This window comes from Neophocaena asiaeorientalis, unplaced genomic scaffold (genome assembly GCF_003031525.2).
Source record: "Neophocaena asiaeorientalis asiaeorientalis breed wild unplaced genomic scaffold, Neophocaena_asiaeorientalis_V1.1 scaffold218, whole genome shotgun sequence".
Taxonomy (NCBI): Eukaryota; Metazoa; Chordata; class Mammalia; order Artiodactyla; family Phocoenidae; genus Neophocaena; species Neophocaena asiaeorientalis.
The window spans coordinates 11469533-11482514 of NW_020172818.1; the positions used below are offsets into that span (position 1 = coordinate 11469533).

At 39.1% G+C, this 12982-nt stretch overlaps 1 protein-coding gene across 2 annotated transcripts in view; it reads right to left on the bottom strand.

Moving 5' to 3' along the window:
• The window catches only part of STX18 (syntaxin 18), a 122036-nt gene that overhangs the window by 65673 nt on the left and 43381 nt on the right, over window positions 1–12982 (bottom strand). The gene's annotated exons all lie outside the window — the stretch shown is intronic.

Consider the following 12982-nt stretch of genomic DNA (forward strand, 5'->3'; position numbering starts at 1 on the left):
CAGACCCTAGGGCCTCAGACTCTCTGCTCTGGGCCTGGACTCCTCACCTGCAGGCCGCAGAGGCCCTTTCGCCTCAGAAACTCCATGATAATTTTTGGCGTTCAATCCATTAGAACGTTCCTTCTGACCAAACCCTGCTGGTTTCTTTTCACTCCTTTTATGCTCTCCAAAGTTTCAAGCGTGATTTTAAGGATCCAAGTACTTGGGATCCTCCTTTATTAAGGTTTTTCTAACTTAGGCAACTCAGCTATAGAACCTTGGAAAGTCTGGTCAGAAGAAAGAAACTAGAAATATTTGTAAACGTTCACACATCAATAAAGTAGAGGTAAAACAGACAATTAAAGACCATTTGTAATAGGCAACAAATTTGTACATATTACAAATGTTGTTGGGTAAACAAAAATGTGAAACAAAATGATAACGGCAAACACAGAGTACTTACTACACACCAAGAAGAGCCACGAGGGCTTTGTCCCAATGACTCCATTTCACCCTTGGTACGATCCTATGAGGTAGGTACCGTCATTATTCCCCCTTTACAGTGGGAGAGGCTAACTTACTGGCTCAGGGTCTCTCTAGCACGTGACAGAGCTGGATTTGAAACCAGGGGGTCTACTCCAGAGCCTGTATTCCTGACTCTTCCTTGTTCTTATGATTCTTCAGAACTTTGACAAGAGGGGGTAAGAGGAAAAATGTTCCATTTATATTTGAGTTTCTCAAATTAAATTAACTTCTCAACTCTACCCTTAAAATTATGTCTGTATATCTTACGAAACAAATAGTGTAAAAGTCAAATTTGAGTTTCATTTTCTGGGGGGGTTATGGTATCTTTAATTTCATGAGTGGCTTTCCAGAAAGAACTGTGAACTTCAAACGTATAGTTCTTGACCCTTTTAGGGGGCACAGATCCTTTGAGACACTAACCAAAGCTACGTGTCTGATCTATTCCTTTAAGAAAATGAATATTCCCAATTTTTTGTATCCCAAGATACAAAAAACTTCCTGCCCACCATACTGAGATTCAGAGGCTCTTGGCTCACTGGAGTTCAGGTTAAGACCCTCTGATCACAAAACACAATTCAACAAACAAGCAAACAAATAGACAAACACAGGTGAGCACAACTTTTTTGTAAACCTCATGGGCCTAAGGAAGCACTTCCAGCTCAGCACCTGGAAGCAGCTGCTGGCCGTCCATCGGCACAGTCTATCTGCACAGCGGTAACAGTAACCAGGGAGAGGTGGAGGTGGCAGGGGTGCGAGGCCCTGCAGGTGTGGGGGAAAGACTGAGCACACTGTCACAACTACTCACACTCCTGCCTTACAGCATGGAGAAAAGGGGAGATGGAAGAGAAGCAGTAACCGAGCGTCGTCACCATCATCATCATCATCCATGTTTAGTGTTGACTATGCCACTGCATAGATGATCTCATTTAATTCTCATAACAAATGAGAAAATGGAAACTGAAGCGCAGAGCTGTTAAGTAACTTGCCCAAGGTCACACAGCTAGCAAGTTGAAAAGCCAAGGTCCATACTCAAAACAGATTCCAGAGCCTGTGCTCTTCAATTCTTCACGCTGCATCTCCAAGCTTGGGCTCTTTCAGCATAAAACTAGAGCTGAAGAACCCAACTGAGGAAGAGTTATCATGCAGGCTTCTACAACTTCCCACACACCAAACTCATTAAAAGAAAGCCATCAATTTTATTTATCAGTTCCTCCAAAAGTACTTGCTAAATGTCTTCTAAATTCTTCCAGTTGAGGAAGAAAACACCATGCAAATAAACACATTTATACCCCACTGTAGTACATTCCACTTCTCAGGAATATGTTCACTCCTTTTGTGGTAAAGAATTAAAAGACTTAAAAAAAAAATGGCACGTCCAAGAAAGAACTATGTCACGTTCGTTTCAGATTCCCAAATCTGGCAAGGTTCCTAACTCAATAAGTGTCTGTTGAAAGAGTGATATATTTTATTAAGAATCTCTCATTCTAAAATAAACATTAAGGAATAGCTATACCTAAAACTGGTGGTTGTGATGCATTAAAAGTTTTCTTTAATATGGAATTTTCTCACACTGTTTTGGCAAATTTGTTAGTTTACTCCAAAGGCACACAACGCTCTGTTAACGGGCAGCCAACAATTTATGATCCAGTTGATAAATCAGCAGCAACTCCTCTTCTTAAAAAGAGAACAGATTAGCAACAGAGTATAAAGGCTGTGGCAACAAGCGGTTCTATCCAAAGGTAGTCTCTTATTACTAAGGTTAAACACATACACTCAAAAACATAAAATCCCCAAAGACCGAATGTTGCCCTATCGACATTTTAAAAAATGACCTTTTGGGGGGCTTCTCTGGTGGCACAATGGTTAAGAATCTGCCTGCCAATGCAGGGGAAACAGGTTTGATCCTTGGTCTGGGGAGATCCCACATGCCGCGGAGCAACTAAGTCCGTGCGCCACAACTACTGAGCCTGCGCTGCAGAGCCCGTGAGCCACAGCTTCTGAACCCGCACACCCTAAGGCCCCTGTGCCACAACTACTGAAGCCCACACGCTCTAGGGCTCGTGCTCTGCAACAAGAGAAGCCACCGCAATGAGAAACCTGCATACCACAACGAAGAGTAGCCCGGGCTCGCCGCAACTGGAGAAAGCCTGCACTCAGCAACAAAGACCCAACAGAGCCAAAAAAATAAATACATAAATAAATAAAATTTTAAAAAAGGAGTGTTAAAATTATTTTAAAAACGCTCTTTTTGTTTTAATTATAATATCAACTATGAGGAGAATATGTTTGTGAAGATGGCAAGGACCAACACACACATCTACGCAAGTGGGAAAACCACAAATAAAACTGACATGTCACAACTTCTCCCAATCTCATTCTCCTGGGATTCTAGCCCTGGGTAGAAATTATGAGCTGGGAACAACATAAAACCTCACCTTTTTGCAAGCCAAGGAAGGGCAAGAGTCACATCAATATAGACTGGCTCTCTAAACCTTGTACCCAAGAGCAGCAAGTGCACGTCCCATCCACTAGGTGCTGCCCTCTACCACATTGTTCCTCAGAGAACAGTACAGTATATCAAAATGACAACAGCCTGGTTTTAAGATGATTTGTCTCTTGAGGATATACATTTGGTTTAAGTTTCCACTGCAAAGTTAAAGTTCTTAAGATAGGTCATGCAGATCAATTGCTCCTGTAATCTGAAACTCAAAAGAGCAAGTAATATCTAAACAAGGGGAAGGGGTGGCCCTGAGCTTATAAGGTTCTCTAAAAGCCAGGAGACAGTCAGCCTGGCTACCTCTAATCTCATCATCAAAACTGTTACCTTGTCCAGTTTCTGCTTCACATCAGCAAAGAGAAGAGCGAAATCAACGGAGGGTGGTACAAAGGGAAAACATACATTCAACTTCCATACTGCTTGATAGATGCCAATAATTTACATTCAACAGAAAACGCTTAGATAACATTCGAACCCCCAAAGTGTAAGTGCTTTGCTCTATTAAAACATATATTTTTTCTTTATTAGTGAAAACAAAAGCAAAGGAACCAATGTGCGTTTTATCATGAAGCTCTGAGAAAGAGGGCTTGGTAACAAGATACACAGCCTTGCCTCCGAAGTCATCTTTCAACTGAGTGAGTGGGAATAAAATGCAGAGCATGCCAGCCTCAAACAATAATACAAATGTTCAAATTCCAAGCAAAATCCGGGCCTTGTTTCATCATTCCCTGTCCTCTAAAAAATATTGATTCCGTTCCCTCATTGTGGTCTGCTTTGGAGTAAGTAAGGCATAAAACTGAAAGTGAAAATAAGGCAAAAATACTACTTCAAGGAATAAGTTACAAAACATTCTAACAATCTCTTTGCTTGAAAAAATGAAAATAAAATTTAGGAGTTTCTAGGATTTAAAGAGACTATAGCAAATTGCTAACTGCTAGTTTTTATAAAATGGGGACTAACCTGATAAAAACTGATTCTTACTCAAGCGTTCAAAATAGCAGAAAATAATTAGTTCCTAATATATTTTTCAATCTGTGTATAATAATAACTAGAAAAATAATGGTTAGATCCTGAGCTGTATATATACAGATCTTGATTTTGAGAATCAAATTATATCTTTTCAGCCTACTTTTAAGATTTACTGTTTTATATTTAGACACCTAAATACTTTAAGTCCTATATTTGAATTTTATATTGAGAACTCAGTTGAAAGCTTTAAAAGTAAAACCAGTGTATATAATTTAAATTCCTTTTAACAGTTTTTCAGATCATTAGGTAAAGCATCTGAAACATCATGCATATAAAATTTTCCATTCTTATCCCAGCAACAAGTTTCAGTTAAAATCACATATCAATTTGTAAGCAATAAAACTGTCATCAAGGGGCTTCCCTGGTGGCGCAGTGGTTGAGAGTCCGCCTACCGATGCAGGGGACATGGGTTTGTGCCCCGGTCCGGGAGGATCCCAGATGCCACGGAGTGGCCCGTGAGCCATGGTCGCTGAGCCTGCGCGTCCGGAGCCTGTGCTCCGCAACGGGAGAGGCCACAACAGTGAGAGGCCCGCGTACAGCAAAAAACAAAAAACAACAACAAAAAAAACTGTCATCAAAATGTAACACTAACCGCCCCCCCATCCCAAACACATATACTTTTCAGGGACATATACAGTAGTGTGTCAAAGAAAGGAAAGTAAAACTTTATAAATGTTCAAGAAAGCCTTCAAAAATTCTGTATCTGATCAAATGTTGGCATGACTACTATTTCAAAAGTACCTAAATGTAATAACTGCTAAAGTAATATCATTTTACACTTCTGGTACTACAGTAAAAAATGGACAAATTTCCCCAAGAATTTGTTTAAACTAAAAATAAAATGCCAATTTGCAATTGTGAGGTTGATGTAATGACAATGAGGTTTATAACAAATTTCAGACTACTAAGGTTTTTGAATTTTATTTTTATTTATACTCTATATTATGATATATTTCAATAATTAAATGAACTAAAATTTTTTTCCGCCCTGCAAAATTAGGAATCTCCCTATACATCAAAATTTAATTCTTCTTTCGTAAAAAGTAGTTTAAATTTTCCTGGCAACTAAGTATGTATTTTGTTTTTTAAATGGAAATCCATATGTAGTTTTTGTGCCCATAATTGGAGGGGGACATTATGGGAACTCCCAAACAATCGTTAAGGTTCTTTAAAAAAAAAAAACAAGCAAAATTTCATACATGTTGAAGAATTCATATTTAGCCCTTATTTTCAATTACAGCCAAAGTCTTTATTCCAGAGCCACATAAATCACCATTCTTCTCCCTGAAAATGAGTTTTTAGAGAAAACATTATTAAATATTACATCTGACTTTAATAGTTTCCCAATTTGCTTTTGCATGTTTATTATCAAACTCTAATCATGATTTTCCCAAACTTATTTATACTTTCACACAAACTTGCAAAGCTTTCCCAACTTAAATAAAAGCCCACAAAAACCGTGGGAAACGTTTTGCTTGAAAGATAAAAGTAAATTGGCCCAAATGTACATTTGCAATAATCAGTGTTTACATTTGTTGCTCAAACATTCAGCTCACAGCACTTTCAATATCTGCATTCAACTTAATTTTTTTGTCTCTTAAAAAAAAAGGGAGGGAAAGTAGTTTTCTTTCCCCCCATTTTGCTCTCAAAATATAAACTCATTTAATGCAAAGCATTCCTGAATCAGGCACGTTTTAAACTAAAAGCATATCTAGTCCCAGTAGCATTCATATTACATAAGAAACACCCTTTCTTTCAAAACCATCTAATTTCACTTTTCCTAATAAAATGACGACATTTTACTATATAAGACCCACTTAAAATTTTAGTAACTGAAAATAGCAAAAGAACTGATACTACAATACCGAAGTGGGAAAGAAGATAAGTATTAATTCATTTACTTGGAAAGGTGGGGCGTTTTCTTTAAGCGTCCCTACTATAGATCTTGCACTATATTTATTAAAATATGACAAACCTTTAACCTGGGAACAATTTACCAGTTAACATTATCTACTGAAAAAGGAAGTACACTTTGGGTAAGTAAAACACTGGAAACTATTTATGCTGCCCTTGTTCAAAGCTGCTTAGAAAACTGGGCTATGTAGGTTTAAAAATAATCATTAAAAAGAGCCTAAAGGGTAACTGCGATACAGTTAATCCACCAGCCAATGATGCCATTTAATTCTAGAGACAGCAGTTTGTCTCTCAAGGGGGAATCTAAGACATTCGTAAAGTAATACATGTTAAAGGTAATGAAACTATAAAGAAATATTTCCTAATAGAATGAACATATTTTAAAGTCTGTATGATTGGCAGTAGAAAAGATTTTTTTTATTACCATTAAAAAAAGGCTCCAGACAAGAGATTCTGATTTTGAAGTATGTCACACCCCAGTTCCCCAGCCATGAATCCCAGTTCTTTTTTTAAAATGAGATCTATTTCCTGTAATTTTAGATATTTTAGAGTACAATTATTTTACATTTTTATGATGCCTTTGGGGTATCATTACAAATATTTTTATGTGTTTAAACTTAGGAAAGTAAAATTAAGTAATTGCTTCTCTTAAAGGGAGCTGTCAACTCTCTCCTGAACAAAAATCTCTGTTTTAAAGCAATCTAGAGATTTATACCCCTAGTAACCATAGAAATTAATCTTAAGCTTTAGAAAAAAATTGCATAAAATGCTCTTTAATTAAAATCAGAGCTCTGCTCTTAGAAATAAGGACCCTCTTTTAAAAAGAAAGAACTTTCCACAGAGTAGAATTGTTTTTACTCAAGGTGGCACTCTTTGTGATAAATTAATCAAACACTTTTAACTGACTCGTGAATTTGTGTGCATAGAAAGCTAAATACTTTGTTGGAAAGAAAAAGATTTGCTCAGGGACTACACCCACTGAAAACTTTTAGTTAAGAAAAGAAAGTGAAACACACAGGATCCAAACCGTATTTGTAGATTATCTAAGCGTGAGCAGAAAAAGAGAGAGCAGAGCAAAGAACTTAACCATAACAATTAGGAGAATCACTCAAACTCACTTTGTTTTCATAAGGAAACCAAAAATATCATTTACAGTGCCTTAATATGAAGATCCATCAACATGTCATAACTCAAATTTCATTCTTGTGATCACTATCACTTTCTATTTCACACGTGCTAAAATAAAATAGAGACATGTTCTGAATTCTGCTTATCACCATATGACTAAGAAGTTTCTTTCAGCTTTAGAAACCAGTTGGGGACGCCTCAGGGAGTCGGCAACACTCTTCTGTGCACTTTCTTCCCGAGTGGTCTGAAAGAATGTGTATTTGAGGAATGGTAAAGACAAACTCCTCAAACATTTTTAAAACATCAAAGTTTTCAAGGCTTATGAAATTCAGGTTTTGATGAAATCTGTGCACTACCAAATTTGATTAACTTTCATGAGATTTAAATTTTATAGCTTCAGGTTTTTCTCTGCATAATGAATAATTTTAGAAGTTAAGCCACATTGTTTCCATTATATTTTTTAAAACCCACCCATTTAGACTTTTCTGAAAAAGAAGATTAAAAACAAAAAAAGGTTAAGAGCTTAGTGTAGAATCAGGAAACAAAGATACCAATGATCATGTCAAAAAATAAATGTTAAATATTTGTAACGTGCTCATACAGTGTATTGTAAACCCCAAGTAAAGTGCAAACTACAAATGTTTCTGCTTTTAGACAAAGTCCTTGGAGAGGCCTGAAATAGGTATTTCTCCGCATGACTTTAGGCGCTGCTAAGAATGCTGAACATTTATCATCATCTTCTGTAAGCAAACCCACTTTTTGGAAAAGACACAGGCATTTTCCTCCCCCCACTGTTCACAGCTAATTTCACAGTCCTACAAAGGAAAACCTTCCCAAGCATTTAAGAGAATCAAGACATCTTAGCATATGTAGTAAGCTGCAAAATGGGTCGAAAATGATGAGGAACTGTAAATGATTTGACACCAGAGTGTGTTCACCTTGGTTGTTCCAAAAACTATCCCACTATGAAAAAAAAAAGGGTTTCTGCAGGGGGTGGAGAGGAGATGACAGGAGTCAAGAATTTGGGTTCAGAGATCAGAAAATGACGCATCTTACTATCTTCCTATCTTCACTACTGGCTGCACACTTCCCTAGCAATTAGGCCCCCAAATAAATAATACATATTATGTGTCTATGAATTGTTTTTCACTTTTATTTCAAATTATAATAACCAACCTTAATAGAAATCTAAAAAATCTATTCTAAAGCATCAATAGAAAATGACGCTTATAATGGTTTAAACAATCTCAACGCATGATGCTATTTTGAAGCTTCTACAATATGATGTTTAGTAAAAACAAAATATCAACGTTCTATTAGAAGCATAGTTGGAATAACTTCATTTCCCGTCTGCTTTTAACCTTATACATGCAAGAACTTATGAAAGATAAAAGAGCCCCGTTCTCACAGAAAACACAGGAACTGGAAAGAGCTTCATGGGCTTTCAACCTCATTGCATATTTTTAACTCTACTCCCTCTCGTGCAAAAAAATCAAGGTAAATATATACTCTTTCCTTGTACCTCCTTAACTCCATATCCGATGGTGACTCCTTTAGGACTGTATCCCACAGGCAAAGCTTTACTTTGGGGTCAGACACTGGAGGCCTGCAAAGTTGCTTTGAGAATTCCATAACGCATATAAGAGTACACTGAGGTGACAGTGCAAACGCTATGAAGCAGAAGGTAATAATAATCACAGTAGTAAGAAAGCATTTATTAACCCCCTATCTGTACACCAGTACAGAATGAGTAATCCACACAGAGACTGCATCTGGGCTCACAGTGTGCCCTTGGTCAAGTCGCTTCTTTATGCTTCAATTTCCTCGCTTGCAAAATGAAGGGACTGCATTCGCTGATCCTGAAGGTCTATTTGAGCTCCAAAAATTCCATGACTTCTTGCATTTGACTGAAAGCTGAACAGCACATTTTCCAGCGATTTTTCATATTCAAAACTGTGCTTACTTTACAAAGAAAGAATTCAGCGTTTACTTTTGATTACCTACTACAGGACAGAGCATAGCCCATATTTTCACATATCTCATTTAATCTTCATATTAATCCTCTAATATTATCACCTTTACAATTTTACAGGTAAGAAAATTGAGGCTCAGATATGCTAGAGTTGGTCAAATTAGATCTGCCCAATTAACTATCCATGCTCTTTCCATACATCATGGGATCTCCCCTGATTCAAAGTGACAACGGTACACTGAGGCGTCCACAGAGGGATTAACAATCAAGTGCTGTGTATGCGTACAATGCTGTGCTGGGCACAGGGAAGGCTACACACAGGGAGGAAGGATGTCCCTGTCCCCAAGGGCCCTGCGTTAGAGAGCCAACCCATAAAGCTGTATGTCATTAATTGCAAAAGGCCATTAAAAACCCTACATATGTCATGAAATCAGGGGAAGAAAAGGGTCTGGTGGACTAGAAAAACAGGGAGACAGTGACCTTGAAAAGGAAGAAGGAAGATTTGATTGGTTTCAAGTAGGGCCAGGTAAAACGTCTCTCTTTATCCCTTGGCATTCTTGGCAAGCTCTCCAGATGGGTCTAATGGACAAGCAGGCTGAGAACCACTGATGGGGGCAGGGTGGGGGACAGCAAAGCGGACTCTGCACTCAGACTGCCTGGATCCAACACAGGCTCTGACAGTCACGAGCTGTGTGGGTGTGCCCAGATTACTTATCTTTGCCTCAGTTTCTTCTTTTGTAAAAATGGGGACATACCACACACATATGAGGGTGAAATGGGTTATTTTCTGCTCAGAAAAATACCTGGCATACAACAAGTACTATGCAAAGACTGGAAGGCCTTGAATGCCCAGTGAAGGAATTTCTGTAAGCCAACGGTGTTAAGTGTTCTTTTACAGATGGTGCTGACAGAAGAAGACGGCTTTCTTTCTTTCTCTCTCTTTTCTTTCATATTAAAAGTGTACGTTTAAATACAAAAAAATAAATGGTAGCCTTATGTTAGTCCAGGTCCAGGTCCAGCTCCCCAACCCCATGTCTGAGTTCTTAAACAGAAAAAAAAAAAAACACATAATAACATTCATTTTCAGGTAAAATAATCTGTTGAGTTAACTGTAGCAAAATTTTTTTAAAAAGGAGGATCTCACAGTATCCTAGTATAAGGAGATGGAACAAGTTAAAATGGATATGAGAGTTAAAATAAAAGGACATAGTACAGTGGGCCTGCCAACTACACACTACGGGCTCTAAAAACTGTCCACGTCTGAAATATTGGGATGGTAAATGAGAACAGCTATGATTATCAGATCATGTGATATTTTTATCCTACAGTTGAATTATATTTCATTAAATAAGTGTACCTTCATCAAGATCTCTTTGTCATATACACTTTCAAAACCAAGATTTCTCTTTTTTTTTCATTTATTCTTTACATTCCCAAGAGAAAGGTAAAGCAAATAATATAAGATCTTCAATATCAAGATGAAGAAACCGAGTCAGAGCACTGCCCAACACCACCATTAAGTGAGATAAACTCTGATTTCCTTTTTAAACATCTAATAATGAGTTTGGTTTTTTTTTTAATTAATCAATTAATTTATTTTTGGCTGCGTTGGGTCTTTGTTGCTGCATGCAGGCTTCCTCTAGCTGCAGTGAGCGGGGGCTACTTTTCATTGCGGTGCACGGGCTTCTCACTGTGGTGTCTTCTCTTGTTGCGGAGCATGATCTCTAGGTGTGCGGGCTTCAGTAGTTGTGGCTTGTGGGCTCACTATTTGTGGCGCATGGGCTTAGTTGCTCCACGGCGCGTGGGATCTTCCCGGACCAGGGCTTGAACCCGTGTCCCCTGCACTGGCAGGTGCATTCTTAACCACTGCGCCACCAGGGAAGTCCCAAACTCTGATTTCTTAAATAGCAACCCCAGTGGTGAGCTAAGGGGAAAAGGAGAGGCCTGGGCAGCAAAATGAAACAGCATCTAAGAGCTGTGAGGCCTCTCACGTCCTGATAACCCCCCATCACAGGACAGTGGCCGCAGGTCCTGTGTCAGCTACTATGCTCTGAGTCAGTTATGAGATTACGAGAACGTCAGTGTCCTCTTAGGCAGAGCCCTCACAGCTGATCACTGCCTCCCATTGAACTACTCCGGCCAATCCATCAGCGAGACCTACAGACTCTATGTCTGAAATGGCTCCTGAATCCACCCCCTTCTGCTCACCCGTCAGCCTTAACCGTGGAGATGCCTCACTGCTGTCCCTACTTTGCAGGCTCTCCGCTCTCTGATCCACCACCCACACTCCCACCCCACCCACCCAGCTGGCCCAAGCCACAGTAATGGGGGGAGGAGCTGAGGCCTGGGTTACCTGTGCTGTTTAAAAGCAGCAGCTTTGGAGTGTCATTAAAAGCCTCACCATACTGATGCTGCCTACACAACTGTGGGTAGAAAGACTGACATTTTACCTATAACCCTTTCCATGTTAAATAACTATAGTACCACAGGTTTGGAGTTAAAAGAAAGAAAAGGAGAAAAACCTACCACCAGCCACATTAAACCATGGTGTCCCCTGCAGGAGACTCAAATTCTGTAAGTCTTAGCACTTAGGGTGTGCAAAGAACAGCTGTTTGAAAGAGGTAGATGAAGGGTGTGGGAAGCAGTGACTTACATGCCTTTTGTGGGAGGCAGGGAGAAGATTCTTTCATACTGCCAAGGCAAATTAGCCTGTATCTGAGAGGACTTAATAGCCAGTGGAAGAACTGGCTTCTTAATGCTCTACACAGAAATGAATTCCATAAAAACAGCATTTGAACCAAATGAAGGACTGTGCTCGTTTCTGAGGACTGTGGTTGGGTCTGCCATCCCAGATCCAGGACCTAGGTTGGCGATGGGAGCGGACGATCACAGACATGCAAGTGTACCATCGCCCAGACGCCCCCTCAGGCTCCACAGCGCAAAGGGAGCCGTGAAGACCACAAGACTCCTCCAACCCCCGCCCCCCAGTATCTGTACCAGAAGGCCTGTCTGGTATGGCTTTAGGAGAGCATGACCTCTGATTTAGTTCTCAGGGGCTCAGGCTGAATTCCCAGGATTACTGCACAATATGCCAATAAAGATCACAGACTTCCAATTTCTAAGATGTTTATGATGAACCGTGAGTTGCAGAAAAACGGGGGGGTGGTGGCAGGGGGGAACTAAGGAAAACTAGAAAAAGCTATATCACCATTCAACTTGTTCAGCATCAACCCCCGAGCAGGCCCCAGAATTACAAATGGCACCTTATTATTCTGTGATTAATACCAAAAACATCAACAGATAACAAAACGTCTATTCACACACTCACTAGCACCCATATAACACTCTGCACCGGGCACAGTTTTATTCTGTCTTACAGATACTAACTCACTTAATTCTCCTTCATCTATGAGGTGAATAGTACTATTATCCCTATTTTACATATGAGGAAATTGAGGCACAGAAAGGTTACATACTGTGCCCACTGTCACTCAGCTAATGCAGAGCATAACTAGATTAAAACCCAGTTAATGTGGCTCCAGAATCTCTGCTCTTAACGAATGTCTATACTGCCTATTGCGCTAGAATTTATAAGATCTGTAAATTAAAAATGTGTTCACTGGTCCTCAGAATCACCCTGTCATATCCTCCTGAGATACATCTACTAGGCCTAGAACAAAATGTGTATTGCACCTGATGAGTTAAACGAAGATTAACTTTATCTTCTAAGAATATAAGGAGACAGTATGCTATGGTCTGGTCAGAGATAATGTACTCCTGGGTATTTACATCTGAGGGTATATGGTATATGTCAAAGAAAGGTATGATTACTAGTTACTGTAAATGAACAGATGTTGTATTTTTATACTCATTAAAATTAGTCACATAAAACTTCTGTAACAATACTAACTGGGAAAATCAAACTTTATCACTCTTTT